We start from the raw sequence: 16,281 nt of genomic DNA on the forward strand, positions 1-16,281 counted from the left end.
GGTAAATAGCGAGGAGGGTAGCCTCAGTCTGCAGGACGATATAGATGGGTTGGTCAGATGGGCGGAACAGTGGCAAATGGAATTTAACCCGGAAAAGTGCGAGGTGATGCACTTTGGGGGGACTAACAAGGCAAGGGAATACACAATGAATGGTAAGACCCTAGGCAAGACGGAGGGTCAGAGGGATCTGGGTGTGCAAGTACACAGATCCCTGAAGGCGGCGGAACAGGTGGATAAGGTGGTAAAAAAGGCATATGGGATACTTGCCTTCATTAGCCGAGGCATAGAATATAAGAGCAAGGAGGTTATGATGGAGCTGTATAAAACACTGGTTAGGCCACAGCTGGAATACTGTGTGCAGTTCTGGTCGCCACACTACAGGAAGGATGTGAACGCTTTGGAGAGGGTGCAGAGGAGATTCACCAGGATGTTACCAGGGCTGGAGCGCTTCAGCTATGAAGAGAGACTGGGCAGATTGGGTTTGTTTTCCTTGGAGCAGAGGAGGCTGAGGGGGGACATGATTGAGGTGTACAAAATTATGAGGGGCATAGATAGGATGGATACTGAGGAGCTTTTTCCCTTAGTAGAAGGGTCAATAACTAGGGGGCATAGATTCAAGGTAAAGGGCGGGAGGTTTAGAGGGGATTTGAGAAAGAACTTTTTCACCCAGAGGGTGGTTGGAGTCTGGAATTCACTGCCTGAAAGGTTTGTGGAGGCAGAAACCCTCACAACATTTAAGAAGCATTTGGATGAGCACTTGAAATGCCATAGCATACAAGGCTACGGACCAAATGCTGGAATATGGGATTAGATTAGACGGGGCTTGATGGCCGGCGCGGACACGATGGGCCGAAGGGCCTCTATCCGTGCTGTATAACTCTATGACTATATGTTCTACAAGATGGTGGTCCACCGCTGTTGGGACGTGAATGGATCAGGAAGATACGTTTAGACTGGCACTCCATTCAGGCACTGACGGTGACCAGTAAGAAAAAAAATGATGATGCCGTCATACCTGAACGATTAAAAGACATCTTGGCCAACGCCAAGGAAGTGTTTCAAGAGAAACTAGGAACCTTGAAAGGCATCACCGCCTCAATAAAAGTGGAAGATGCGGCAATTCCCAAGTTTTTTAAGGCAAGGCCGGTGCCATACGCAATTCGTCCAGCAGTCGAGGCAGAGCTGAAGAATTTGGAAAAGGCAGGCGTATTATCCAAGATAGATTGGAGCGAGTGGGCAACGCCCACCGTCCCGGTCATGAAGAAAACATTGAATAATGATAAATCTGAAGAACAGGGAAAAATTCGCATCTGTGGAGACTTCAAGGTGACTATAAACCCGGTCATTCACACGATACAGTATCCTCTTCCGAGGATAGAAGATATTTTCGCCTCACTATCCGGAGGGAAACATTTCACCAAAATTGACTTGGCACAGGCATATCTACAGATGGAGGTTGAAGAGGCCTCTAAAAAGTATCTCACGATAAATACACACAAAGGCCTGTACCAGTACAATCGACTGGTTTTCGGAGTAGCATCAGCTCCAGCTATCTGGCAAAGAGCTATGGAGCAAGTCCTCCAAGGGATTCCGGGGACTCAATGCTACCTAGATGACATCCTTGCAACAGGAGAAAATGACAACGAGCACCTTGCCAATTTGGAGCAGGTGCTCACTAGGCTGAGAGAACGGGGCCTACGAGCAAATCGCTCCAAGTGCGAATTTTTCCAGAAACAAATATCATATTGTGGCCACATAATTAATAAGGAAGGGTTGCATAAGTCACCTGAAAAAATTGAAGCGGTCATAAAAGCCCCAGCACCTGAAAATGTTTCACAATTAAGGTCGTTCCTGGGATTAATAAATTACTATCATAAATTTTTACTGAACTTATCAACTCTTCTGCACCCTCTTAATGAACTGCTACAAACAGGAGTAATTTGGAAATGGAGCGAAGACTGTAAACGTGCCTTCCATAAATGCAAAGACTTAATCACGTCCAAGGAAGTTTTGGCTCATTACAACCCATCACTGCCAATCAGACTGGCGTGCGATGCATCCCCTTATGGCGTAAGAGTGGTATTATCTCATAGATCCCCTGATGGCTCGGAACAGCCGATAGCTTTTGCGTCACGCTCATTGAACTCAGCTGAGCGTAACTATGCCCAAATCGACAGGGAAGCACTCAGCCTGGTATGGGGAGTGAAGAAATACAACCATTGCCTACACGGACAAAAATTTACCTTGTTGACTGACCATCAACCCCTCATCTCCATATTTCAACCCTAAAAAGGGTGTTCCCATTATGACAGCGCAAAGGCTACAGAGGTGGTCCCTTTTTCTAGGGGCACACCAATACAACATAGAATACAAAGGATCAAAACAGCATGGGAATGCTGACGGTTTATCGCGCCTACCATTGCCAACGGTAGAAGAGGCACCTACAGTAGACCCAGTGGAGATGTTCCACTCTACCATAGTGGAATGTCTACCAGTAACAAATTCTGCCATTGAAAGGGAAACGAGAAATGACCCGACTCTCTCACGGGTCTACGATTTAACAGTGAAGGGATGGCCAGCACATGGCAAACCACTGTTGCCAGCATTCTCGCAAAGAAGAGAACAGCTGTCAGTGTGCCGAGGAACCTTGATGTGTGGATCCAGAGTGGTGATTCCACCCAAACTCCAGGATAAAGTGCTAAAGGAGCTTCACGAGGGGCATCTGGGTGGAGTGAAAATGAAGAACCTAGCCAGGGCATTTGTATGGTGGCCAGGTATCGATGGAGACATCGAAGAAATGACCAAGAGCTGCCTAGGATGCCAGAAGGTCCAAAACGCTCCACCACAAGCCCCTCTACATCCATGGGAGTGGCCCTCATCTCCATGGCAAAGGGTACACATCGACTTTGCTGGTCCATTTATGGACTCAATGTTCTTAATCGCGGTTGATGCACACTCCAAGTGGCCGGAGATAATAAAGATGTCCTCCACCACCACGGAAAAAACCATCACAGTATTAAGGACCATATTCGCCAGGAATGGGCTGCCTGAACAGATCTGTTCTGATAATGGACCGCAATTTGTGTCCGAAGAATTCAGGAAGTTCTTAAAAAACAATGGGGTTAAGCACTACACATCCGCCCCACACCATCCCGCCACCAATGGATTGGCTGAAAGATTTGTCCAGACCTTCAAGAAGGCCATAAAGGCCATGGGTAATGAAGACATAAAACTTCAGCATAAGGTAGATAACTTCTTGTTTGCATACAGGAATGCAACACATATGGTTACAAACCAAACTCCCGCCATGATGTTCTTCAATAGAAGCCTAAGATGCCGGCTGGATTTGATCAAGCCAAACATCAGAAGGGACGTGGAGAACCGGCAATTTCAAGGCATGAATGAAAGGCCAACTAGAACCTTCCAGATAGGTCAACAAGTTTTGGCCCGGGACTACCGTACCGAGAAATGGCAGCCTGGAACTATTTGCACACGACTAGGACTGCTGATGTACACCGTGGACATTGGAGAAAGCATAATAAGGCGCCATGCTGACCAGATCATAGAGTCATCCGAAAAGGGACAACCTACACCACAACTCTATACACCTAATGATGAAGTAGAGATACCCATAGTATCTACCTCCGATCCGGTGATACTGGAACCAGATGAACCCGACACTGGCATTCAAGCCGAATCAGCCTTGCCAAAAGAACCTACTACACCACCAGAAACTACTACACCAGCGAGGCGTTATCCGGACCGAGTCAGGAAGCCTCCAGAGAGACTGACTTATAATTGATTAACTGCAGCAATGTGTAGATTATTGTTCTTGTAACATGTAATTAATGATTACTTAAAATATGATGTACTGTTTGGCTAAAAGGGGAGGAATTGTAGTGTATGTGCCTTTAAGAGCCCCCTGTGTACTGTAATGCCGGTAATGGCCACTCAGGCTATATAAGCCTGTATATTGTGTTGTATCAGTTAGTTCACCTCCAGACTTTGTTCAGTAAACACCTGTGAAACTAACTCCTGCCTTCAGTGTCTCTATTAACACACGGATACAACACAGCCTGTTCAGTCTTTCCTGATAGTCGTAACCTCTCAGTTCATCCTTGTCAATCTTTTTTGCATCTTCTCCAATGCCTCTGTAAAATGTTATAATATGGCGACCAGAACTGGGCACAGTGCTCCAAGTGTGGTCTAACCAAGGTATATGGAGACCAGAACTGGGCACAGTGCTCCAAGTGTGGTCTAACCAAGGTATATGGAGACCAGAACTGTGCACAGTGCTCCAAGTGTGGTCTAACCTGTTAAGTCTGTGTGTTCTAGTTGTAATTACTAACACAGACTACAAGATTAAAGTTCAACAGGTCTTTACTTGTTGGAGGTCAGGACTATACTAAATACAATATTACTACACAGTGCTTATATACCGGTGGTCACCACCGGTATTACGTATACAGCAGCCAGAGAAAGTAGTACATCTCTTAAGGTGGAACAGGCTTAAGTTCTCTTAAGGTGGAACAGGTTACATACACCACAATCCTCCCTTTTTAGCTTAACAGTCATATCCTCATTTAACATAACATATATAACTTCAGGTATAAACAGTTCAAAGGTTCAGTCTCTCAGGAGGCCTTCTGATTCGGTTTGGATAACGCCTTTCAGTGGTCTCTGATTCCTGTTGCTGAGGTGACTCCTCTAGTTGGTCTCCCATGCATTGGGTGTTATCATCATCAGGTACATTCCCTGCCGAGGTAGATGCTTCAGGTTCATTAACGTCTTCCACAGTTGTCTCTGTCGCAACCATGTGTTCGACCCTTGCTCTCGATTCTACCAGTTGATCCGCATGACGCCTTATCACATTGTTACCAATATCTACTGTGTACATCAGAGGTCCTTGTCTGGCCCGAATTGTTCCGGACTGCCATTTTTCGTTTCCATAGCCCCTTGCCAACAACACTGGTTGTCCTACGTCGAAACTTCGAGTGGTCTTGTTATTAATATGCCGGAACTGTTTGTTTTCCACTTCCCTCCGCACATTTGGTTTTAACAAGTCCAACCTGGACCGCAACCTCCTGTTATAAAACATCATGGCAGGACTTTGGTTAGTCACTGCATGAGCGGCGTTTCGATATGCCATTAGGAAATTGTGCACCTTGTGCTGTAGCGGAATCTGATCATCGTTCATGGCCTTTATTGCCTTTTTGAATGTTTGGACAAATCTCTCGGCCAACCCGTTTGTCGCCAGATGATATGGGGCAGAGGTATAATGTTTCACCCCATTCTTCTTTAAGAATTTTTGGAATTCTTCCGACACGAACTGTGGTCCGTTGTCCGAACAGATCTGTTCTGGCAATCCGTTCCTTGCGAATATTGTTCTTAACACCGCAATTGTCTTTTCTGAAGTAGTGGTATTCATCTTGATCACTTCTGGCCATTTGGAATGTGCGTCCACCGCAATTAGGAACATGGAGTCCATGAATGGACCAGCAAAGTCAATATGTACGCGTTGCCATGGGGCTGAAGGCCATTCCCATGGGTGTAGTGGTGCGATCGGAGGTGCATTTTGCACTTTTTGGCACCCAGCGCAGCTTTTCGTCAACTCCTCTATCTGTTGGTCAATACCCGGCCACCATACACAAGCCCTAGCAAGACTTTTCATCTTAACTCCCCCCAGATGACCTTCATGCAGTTCTTTTAGAACTCTTTCCCTTAACTTGGGAGGAATAATCACTCTTGTCCCGTACATCAAAGTACCATGGCAGACGGACAGCTGGTCTCGCCTTGCCGAGAATGCCGGTAACAGTGGATCACCACGTGTTGGCCATCCTTTCACTGTCACCTCGTAGGCTCTGGACAGTGTCGGGTCGTTCCTGGTTTCCCTTTCAATACTTGCATTGGTGACTGGTAAACACTCGATGATGGTCGAATGAAATAACTCAACAGGGTCAACTTTCGTCGTTTCTTCTTCTTCAGGTAGTGGCAGGCGCGACAGCCCATCAACATTGCCATGCTGCTTCGTACCTTTGAATTCTATTTGATATTGATGTGCCCCTAGGAAAAGGGACCATCTCTGGAGACGCTGTGCTGTCATCACTGAAACACCCTTCTTAGGGTTAAAAATGGATACCAACGGCTGATGGTCTGTCAGAAGTGTGAATTTTTGGCCCTGCAGGTAATGATTAAACTTCTTCACTCCCCATACAAGGCTGAGAGCCTCCCTATCGATCTGCGCATAGTTGCGCTCAGCGGAGGTCAATGATCTGGATGCAAACGCGACTGGCCTTTCCGTGCCATTTGGCAACTTGTGTGAGAGTACTGCCCCAATACCATATGGAGAAGCATCACAAGCCAACCGAATAGGCAGTGTCGGGTTGAAGTGAGCCAACACTTCCTCTGAGGTGATCAATTCTTTGCTTTTGCGAAATGCCTTCTTACAGTTTTCGCTCCATTCCCATGGTACCCCCTTCTGTAAAAGAGCGTTCAGCGGGTGCAGTACTGTGGATAGATTTGGTAGAAATTTATGGTAATAGTTAATCAATCCTAGAAACGACCTCAACTGAGAGACATTATCCGGAGCGGGAGCCTTTACAACTGTCTCTATCTTGTCAGGAGACTTATGAAGCCCCTCCCGGTCAATGACATGACCACAGTACGAGATCCGCTTCTGGAAGAACTCACATTTCTGCCGATTAACTCTAAGTCCATACTCTTTCAGTCTGTTGAGCACCAGTTCCAAGTTTGCGAGGTGTTCTTCATCACCATCACCTGTAATCAGAATATCGTCCAGGTAACATTGTGTGCCTGGAATTCCCTGGAATACCTGCTCCATGGCCCTCTGCCAAATTGCTGGAGCCGATGCCACTCCAAAAACCAGCCTATTGTACCGGTACAAACCTCGATGCGTGTTGATCGTGAGGTATTGGCGTGACTCTTCTTCAACCTCCATCTGCAAGTACGCCTGCGCCAGGTCTATCTTGGTGAAGTGTTTCCCGCCAGACAACGAAGCAAAAATATCCTCAATCCGCGGAAGCGGATACTGCACCGTGTGAAGCACCGGATTAACGGTGATTTTGAAATCTCCACAGATGCGAACCTTCCCTGGTTCTCCTGGCTTGTTGCTCAAAGGACGTTTCATAACGGGAACAATTGGCGTAGCCCACTCACTCCAATCTACCTTAGACAGTACACCTGAACGTTCTAGCGCTTCCAGTTCCGCTTCTACAGTAGGTCGTATTGCATAGGGTACCGGTCTGGCTTTAAAAAATTTTGGGTGTGCATGTTCATCAATCTTGATGTTTGCCGTAATTCCTCTCAGTGTTCCCAGTCCCTGCTGGAACACCTCTTTAGCATCATCCAATATTTTGGACAATCGTTTAGGTTTGACATCTGTTTCCCTGGAATCTACCGTTAGTGCCTTCAAGGAGTGCCAGTCCATATTCATTTTCCTAATCCACTCCCGTCCCAGTAGTGGTGGACCTCCTTCAGGTAGCACATATAAGTCCATTACTTGGCTTTCTTCGCCCTTGTGGACCACTTTTACCTCTATCTTTCCGATGGGGTACACTCTTTGCCCCGTGTATGTTTTCAATATAATCTCCGTATCCCATAGGGGAATATGTTGGAATAACCTTTTGTAATCTTTCTTATTCATGACCGTCAATGCCGATCCAGTGTCCAATTCCATCTTTTCTTGGACTCCTGCTATCTGAAGGGTGACCCAAATTGTTTGGAGATCTGCATCCTTACCAACGTTGTGTACTCTTAAGCTACCCAGTTCATTACTGCTAGCGTCTGAATCTGACTTCTGTTCGGTCGAACTGTTCTTTGTCACCTTGTGTACCTTTATGTATTTTCCTTGCGGTGACTTTTTGTTGCTGGTCTTCTTTCCTGACCGGCATACTTTAGCTATGTGGCCAAGCCTGCCACATGTTCTGCATTCTTGGTTTTTAAACCAACACTGGTTCTGATCGTGCGTTGTCTTTCCACAACGATAACATTTTACAGTACTCAAACCCAATTTATTTGTACTGAGTTCCAGTGACCGTAGCTGCATTACTGCCGTGCCTCTCGCTGCGGCTTCGTGTGCTGCTGCCATAGTGACCGCTTTCTCAAGCGTCAGCTCATTCTCCTCGAGCAGTCGCTTTTGTGTATCTTCTTTTAATAAACCACACACAAATTTATCTCGTAGCACCTCTGTCAGTCTCGTTCCAAACTGACAGTACTTTGCTAGCTTACACAATTCCATTAAATATTCAGCATTGCTTTCATCCTTCAGCTGCCTTCTGCTGTAAAATTTAAATCGTTCCGCTAGCATCAGCGGCGTGGGGTTTAGATGATTTTTCAGGACAGTAACAATCTCCTCGAACGTCTTATCCGCCGGTTCATCTGGTGATAAAAGGTGTTTCAATTGCCCGTATGTCTTCGCACCCATTAAGTTTAATAATGTTAGTGCTTTCTCTTCATCTGGGATTTTATTTGCTTTACAATAATTTTGTATGCGTTCTACATACATGGCCCAATCTTCGATGTCGCTATCAAAGGTATTAATGTTCCCATGTTTAGGCATCGTTGCAATTTAATTTATTTTTATTTTTATCCAAGATGGCGGCTTCCCGCTCTTGTCTTCGTCCTCCGCCTACAAAATGGCGGTTTTCCCGCGCTTGGCGGTCTTCACCCGTCCCCCGATGCTGTCTCCGCTTCACCGCGGCTCTCGCGCCTTCAGTTGCCCCAGACGCTGCGCCTTTTTAGCCCGAATGCGGCCCGGCCCTTATCACCAGCCGCGATTGATGTCCCCGCGCTGCGCCTTTCGGCCCGAATGCGGCCCGGCCCTTATCTCCGGTCGCGATCGATCTCACCGCCCTTATTCCTCCGTCTTCCCTCCCCGTCTGTACAGCCAACACGGCCGACTTTCTGGTCGCGTCGCTGCCCGGCTTACCCACCACCGAGGTAGAAAGAAGATAGCTGACAGCCGCTGATGGAGGCTTCGAGTTCAGGATGTCTTCTGCACTCTGGTTTCTCGATGTCTGCCGCGCGACGTGTCTTCCAGCAGGGTGATGAGAGTGGAAGCCTCTCTTTGACGTCCGTTCTGTGGACGAAGCCGCCGTGGATATAAACTGCCGCAGGGTAAGAATCGGACTCGTTGCCACTGTTAAGTCTGTGTGTTCTAGTTGCAATTACTAACACAGACTACAAGATTAAAGTTCAACAGGTCTTTACTGGTTGGAGGTCAGGACTATACTAAATACAATATTACTACACAGTGCTTATATACCGGTGGCCACCACCGGTATTACGTATACAGCAGCCAGAGAAAGTAGTACATCTCTTAAGGTGGAACAGGCTTAAGTTCTCTTAAGGTGGAACAGGTTACATACACCACATAACCAAGGTATATGGAGACCAGAACTGTGGACAGTGCTCCAAGTGTGGTCTAACCAAGGTATACGGAGATCAGAACTGTGCACAGTGCTCCAAGTGTGGTCTAACCAAGATTTATGGAGACCAGAACTGTGCACAGTGCTCCAAGTGTGGTCTAACCAATGTATATGGAGACCAGTACTGTGCACAGTGCTCCAAGTGTGGTCTAACCCAGGTATATGGAGACCTGAACATTGCACAGTGCTCCAAGTGTGGTCTAACCAAGGTGTATGGAGACCAGAACTGTGCATAGTGCTCCAAGTGTGGTCTAACCAAGGTATATGGAGACCAGAACTGTGCATAGTGCTCCAAGTGTGGTCTAACCAAGGTATATGGAGACCAGAAATGTGCACAATGCTCCAAGTGTGGTCTAACCAAGGTATATGGAGACCAGAACTGTGCACAGTGCTCCAAGTGTGGTCTAACCAAGGTATATGGAGACCAGAACTGTGCACAGTGCTCCAAGTGTGGTCTAACCAAGGTAAATGGAGACCAGAACAGTGCACAGTGCTCCAAGTGTGGTCTAACCAAGGTATATGGAGACCAGAACTGTGCACAGTGCTCCAAATGAGGTCTAACCAAGGTATATGCAGACCAGAACTGTGCACAGTGCACCAAGCATGGTCTAACTAAGGTAAATGGAGACCAGAACTGTGCACAGTGCTCCAAGTGAGGTCTAACCAAGGTATATGGAGACCAAAACTGTGCACAGTGCTCCAAGTGAGGCCTAACCAAGTTATATGGAGACCCAGAACTGTGCACAGTGCTCCAAGTGTGGTCGAACCAAGGTATATGGAGACCGGAACTGTGCACAGTGCTCCAAGTGTGGTCTAACCAAGGTATATGGAGACCAGAACTGTGCACAGTGCTCCAAGTGAGGTCTAACCCAGGTATATGGAGACCAGAACTGTGCACAGTGCTCCAAGTGTGGTCTAACCAAGGTATATGGAGACCAGAACTGTGCACAGTGCTCCAAGTGTGGTCTAACCAAGGTATATGGAGACCAGAACTGTGCACAGTGCTCCAAGTGAGGTCTAACCAAGGTATATGCAGACCAGAACTGTGCACAGTGCTCCAAGCGTGGTCTAACTAAGGTATATGGAGACCAGAACTGTGCACAGTGCTCCAAGTGAGGTCTAACCAAGGTATATGGAGACCAAAACTGTGCACAGTGCTCCAAGTGAGGTCTAACTAAGGTATATGGAGACCAGAACTGTGCACAGTGCTCCAAGTGAGGTCTAACCAAGTTATATGGAGACCAGAACTGTGCACAGTGCTCCAAGTGAGGTCTAACCAAGGTATATGGAGACCAAAACTGTGCACAGTGCTCCAAGTGTGGTCTAACCAAGGTATATGGAGACCAGAACTGTGCACAGTGCTGCAAGTGTGGTCTAACCAAGGTATATGGAGACCAGAACTGTGCACAGTGCTCCAAGTGAGGTCTAACCAAGGTATATGGAGACCAAAACTGTGCACAGTGCTCCAAGTGTGGTCTAACCAAGGTATATGGAGACCAGAACTGTGCACAGTGCTGCAAGTGTGGTCTAACCAAGGTATATGGAAACCAGAACTGTGCACAGTGCTCCAAGTGAGGTCTAACCCAAGTATATGGAGACCAGAACTGTGCACAGTGCTCCAAGTGTGGTCTAACCAAGGTATATGGAGACCAGAACTGTGCACAGTGCTCCAAGTGTGGTCTAACCAAGGTATATGGAGACCAGAACTGTGCATAGGGCTCCAAGTGTGGTCTAACCAAGGTATATGGAGACCAGAACTGTGCACAGTGCTGCAAGTGTGGTCTAACCAAGGTATATGGAGACCAGAACTGTGCACAGTGCGCCAAGTGTGGTCTAACCAAGGTATATGGAGACCAGAACTGTGCACAGTGCTCCAAGTGTGGTCTAACCAAGACATATGGAAACCAGAACTGTGCACAGTGCTCCAAGTGAGGTCTAACCCAAGTATATGGAGACCAGAACTGTGCACAGTGCTCCAAGTGTGGTCTAACCAAGGTATATGGAGACCAGAACTGTGCATAGGGCTCCAAGTGTGGTCTAACCAAGGTATATGGAGACCAGAACTGTGCACAGTGCTCCAAGTGTGGTCTAACCAAGGTATATGGAGACCAGAACTGTGCATAGGGCTCCAAGTGTGGTCTAACCAAGGTATATGGAGACCAGAACTGTGCACAGTGCTGCAAGTGTGGTCTAACCAAGGTATATGGAGAACAGAACTGTGCACAGTGCGCCAAATGTGGTCTAACCAAGGTATATGGAGACCAGAACTGTGCACAGTGCTCCAAGTGTGGTCTAACCAAGATATATGGAAACCAGAACTGTGCACAGTGCTCCAAGTGTGGTCTAACCAAGGTATATGTAGACCAGAACTGTGCACAGTGCTCCAAGTGTGGTCTAACCAAGGTATATGGAGACCAGAACTGTGCACAGTGCTCCAAGTGTGGTCTAACCAAGGTATATGGAGACCAGAACTGTGCACAGTGCTCCAAGTGTGGTCTAACCAAGGTATATGGAGACCAGAACTGTGCATGGTGCTCCAAGTGTGGTCTAACCAAGGTATATGGAGACCAGAACTGTGCGCAGTGCTCCAAGTGTGGTCTAACCAAGGTATATGGAGACCAGAACTATACACAGTGTTCCAAGTGTGGTCTAACCAAGGTATATGGAGACCAGAACTGTGCACAGTGCTCCAAGTGTGGTCTAACCAAGGTTCGATACAGGTTTAACATAATTTCCCTGCTTTTCAATTCCATCCCTTTAGAAATGAACCCATGCTTTGTTTGCTTTTTTATGGCCCAATTAACCTGCGTCGCTACTTTTAGTGACTTGTGTATAGAAACATAGAAACATAGAAGATAGGAGCAGGAGTAGGCCATTCGGCCCCTCGAGCCTGCTCCGCCATTCAATGCGATCATGGCTGATCATCCAAACTCAGTACCCTGTCCCTGCCTTCTCCCCATATCCCTTGATCCCTTTAGCCTTAAGAAATATATCCAACTCCTTCTTGAATATATTTAATGAATTGGCCTCAACTGCCTTCTGTGGTAGAGAATTCCACAGGTTCACCACTCTCTGGGTGAAGAAATTCCTCCTCATCTCTGTCCTAAATGGCTTACCCCTTATCCTTAGACTGTGACCCCTGGTTCTGTATCTGTACCCCCAGATTCCTCTGCTCCTCGACTCCATTCTGACTCTTATTATCCGAGGAGGATGTGGCCTCCTTAATCTTCTTCTCAAAGTGCACCACCTCACACTGATCTATATTGAAATTCATTTGTCAATTACACGCAAATTCTGAAAGTGTATTAATCTCTTCCGTATGATTTGTGGATTCTGATTTGTGGATTGTGATTTGCGGATTGTGATTTACGGATTGTGATTTGCTGGATTGTGATTTGCGGATTCTGATTTGTAGATTGTGATTTGCTGGATTGTGATTTGCGAATTGTGATTTGCGGATTCTGATTTGCGGATTGTGATTTGCGGATTGTGATTTGTGGATTCTTATTTGCGGATTCTGATTTGCGGATTGTGATTTGCGGATTCTGATTTGCGGATTGTGATTTGCTGGATTGTGATTTGCGGATTGTGATTTACAGATTCTGATTTGTGGATTCTAATTTGTGGATTGTGATTTGTGGATTCTGATTTGCGGATTCTGATTTGCGGATTGTGATTTGCGGATTGTGATTTGCTGGATTCTGATTTGTGGATTCTAATTTGCGGATTCTGATTTGCGGATTGTGATTTACGGATTCTGATTTGTGGATTGTGGTTTGTGGATTCTGATTTGCGGATTGTGAATTGCGGATTCTGATTTGCGGATTGTGATTTACAGAATCTGATTTGCGGATTGTGATTTGTGGATTCTAATTTGCGGATTCTGATTTGCGGATTCTGATTTGTGGATTCTGATTTGTGGATTGTGATTTACAGATTGTGATTTGTGGATTCTGATTTGCGGATTCTGATTTGCGGATTGTGATTTATGGATTCTGATTTGTGGATTCTGATTTGCGGATTCTGATTTGCGAATTCTGATTTGCGGATTGTGATTTGCGGATTGTGATTTGCGGATTGTGATTTGCGGATTGTGATTTGAGGATTCTGATTTGCGGATTCTGATTTGCGGATTCTGATTTGCGGATTGTGATTTGCGGATTGTGATTTGCGGATTGTGATTTGCGGATTGTGATTTGCGGATTCTGATTTGCGGATTCTGATTTGCGGATTCTGATTTGTGGATTCTGATTTGCGGATTGTGATTTGCGGATTGTGATTTGTGGATTCTGATTTGCGGATTCTGATTTGCGAATTCTGATTTGCGGATTGTGATTTGCGGATTGTGATTTGCGGATTGTGATTTGCGGATTCTGATTTGTGGATTCTGATTTGCGGATTCTGATTTGCGAATTCTGATTTGCGGATTGTGATTTGCGGATTGTGATTTGCGGATTGTGATTTGCGGATTCTGATTTGCGGATTGTGATTTGCGGATTGTGATTTGTGGATTGTGATTTGCGGATTCTGATTTGCGGATTGTGATTTGCGGATTCTGATTGACGGATTCTGATTTGCGGATTCTGATTTGCGGATTCTCATTTGCAGATTGTGGTTTGTGGATTCTGATTTGTGGATACTGATTTGCTGGATTGTGATTTGCGGATTCTGATTTATGGATTGTGATTTGAGGATTGTGATTTGCGGATTGTGATTTGCGGATTCTGATTTATGGATTGTGATTAGCGAATTCTGATTTGCGGATTGTGATTTGCGGATTGTGATTTGCTGGGATTTGCGGATTGTGATTTGCTACTGCGATTTGCGGATTGTGATTTGCTGCTGGGATTTGCGGGCTGTGATTTGCTAGGATTTGCGGATTGTGATTTGCTTCTGTGATTTGCGGGCTGTGATTTGCTGGGATTTATGGATTGTGATTTTCTGGGATTTACGTATTGTGATTTGCTGGGATTTGCGGATTGTGATTTGCTGGGATTTGCGGGCTGTGATTTGCTGGGAGTGATTTGCAGATTCTGATTTGCTCCTGTGATTTGCTGGGAGTGATTTGCGGGCTGTGATTTGCTGGGATTTGTGGGCTGTGATTTGCTGTGATTTGCGGATTGTGATTTGCTTATGCGATTTGCGGATTGTGATTTGCTGCTGGGATTTGCGGGCTGTGATTTGCTGGGATTTAAGGATTGTGATTTGCTGGGATTTACGTATTGTGATTTGCTGGGATTTGCGGATTGTGATTTGCTGGAATTTGCGGGCTGTGATTTGCTGGGATTTGCGGATTGTGATTTGCTCCTGTGATTTGCGGATTGTGATTTGCTGTGATTTGCGGATTGTGATTTGCTTCTGCGATTTGCGGATTGTGATTTGCTGCTGGGATTTGCGGGCTGTGATTTGCTGGGATTTAAGGATTGTGATTTGCTGGGATTTACGTATTGTGATTTGCTGGGATTTGCGGATTGTGATTTGCTGGGATTTGCGGATTGTGATTTGCTGGAATTTGCGGGCTGTGATTTGCTGGGAGTGATTTGCAGATTCTGATTTGCTCCTGTGATTTGCTGGGAGTGATTTGCGGGCTGCGATTTGCTGGGATTTGCGGATTGTGATTTGCTGGGAGTGATTTGCAGATTCTGATTTGTTCCTGTGATTTGCAGATTCTGATTTGCTGTGATTTGCTCCTGTGATTTGCAGATTCTGGTTTGTTCCTGTGATTTGCTGGGATTTGCGGATTGTGATTTGCTGGAATTTGCGGGCTGTGATTTGCTGGGAGTGATTTGCAGATTCTGATTTGCTCCTGTGATTTGCTGGGAGTGATTTGCGGGCTGTGATTTGCTGTGATTTGCGGATTGTGATTTGCTGCTGGGATTTGCGGGCTGTGATTTGCTGGGATTTAAGGATTGTGATTTGCTGGGATTTACGTATTGTGATTTGCTGGGATTTGCGGATTGTGATTTGCTGGAATTTGCGGGCTGTGATTTGCTGGGATTTGCGGATTGTGATTTGCTCCTGTGATTTGCGGATTGTGATTTGCTGTGATTTGCGGATTGTGATTTGCTTCTGCGATTTGCGGATTGTGATTTGCTGCTGGGATTTGCGGGCTGTGATTTGCTGGGATTTAAGGATTGTGATTTGCTGGGATTTACGTATTGTGATTTGCTGGGATTTGCGGATTGTGATTTGCTGGGATTTGCGGATTGTGATTTGCTGGGATTTAAGGATTGTGATTTGCTGGGATTTACGTATTGTGATTTGCTGGGATTTAAGGATTGTGATTTGCTGGGATTTACGTATTGTGATTTGCTGGGATTTGCGGATTGTGATTTGCTGGGATTTGCGGGCTGTGATTTGCTGGGAGTGATTTGCAGATTCTGATTTGCTCCTGTGATTTGCTGGGAGTGATTTGCGGGCTGTGATTTGCTGGGATTTGTGGGCTGTGATTTGCTGTGATTTGCGGATTGTGATTTGCTGCTGGGATTTGCGGGCTGTGATTTGCTGGGATTTAAGGATTGTGATTTGCTGGGATTTACGTATTGTGATTTGCTGGGATTTAAGGATTGTGATTTGCTGGGATTTACGTATTGTGATTTGCTGGGATTTGCGGATTGTGATTTGCTGGAATTTGCGGATTGTGATTTGCTGGGAGTGATTTGCAGATTCTGATTTGTTCCTGTGATTTGCTGTGATTTGCTCCTGTGATTTGCAGATTCTGATTTGCTGTGATTTGCTCCTGTGATTTGCAGATTCTGATTTGCTGTGATTTGCTCCTGTGATTTGCAGATTCTGGTTTGTTCCTGTGATTTGCTGGGATTTGCGGATTGTGATT

The sequence above is a fragment of the Somniosus microcephalus genome, unplaced genomic scaffold (assembly GCF_052327205.1).
Source record: "Somniosus microcephalus isolate GS21.2 unplaced genomic scaffold, FLI_Smic_1.0 unresolved_chr7, whole genome shotgun sequence".
Classification (NCBI taxonomy): Eukaryota; Metazoa; Chordata; class Chondrichthyes; order Squaliformes; family Somniosidae; genus Somniosus; species Somniosus microcephalus.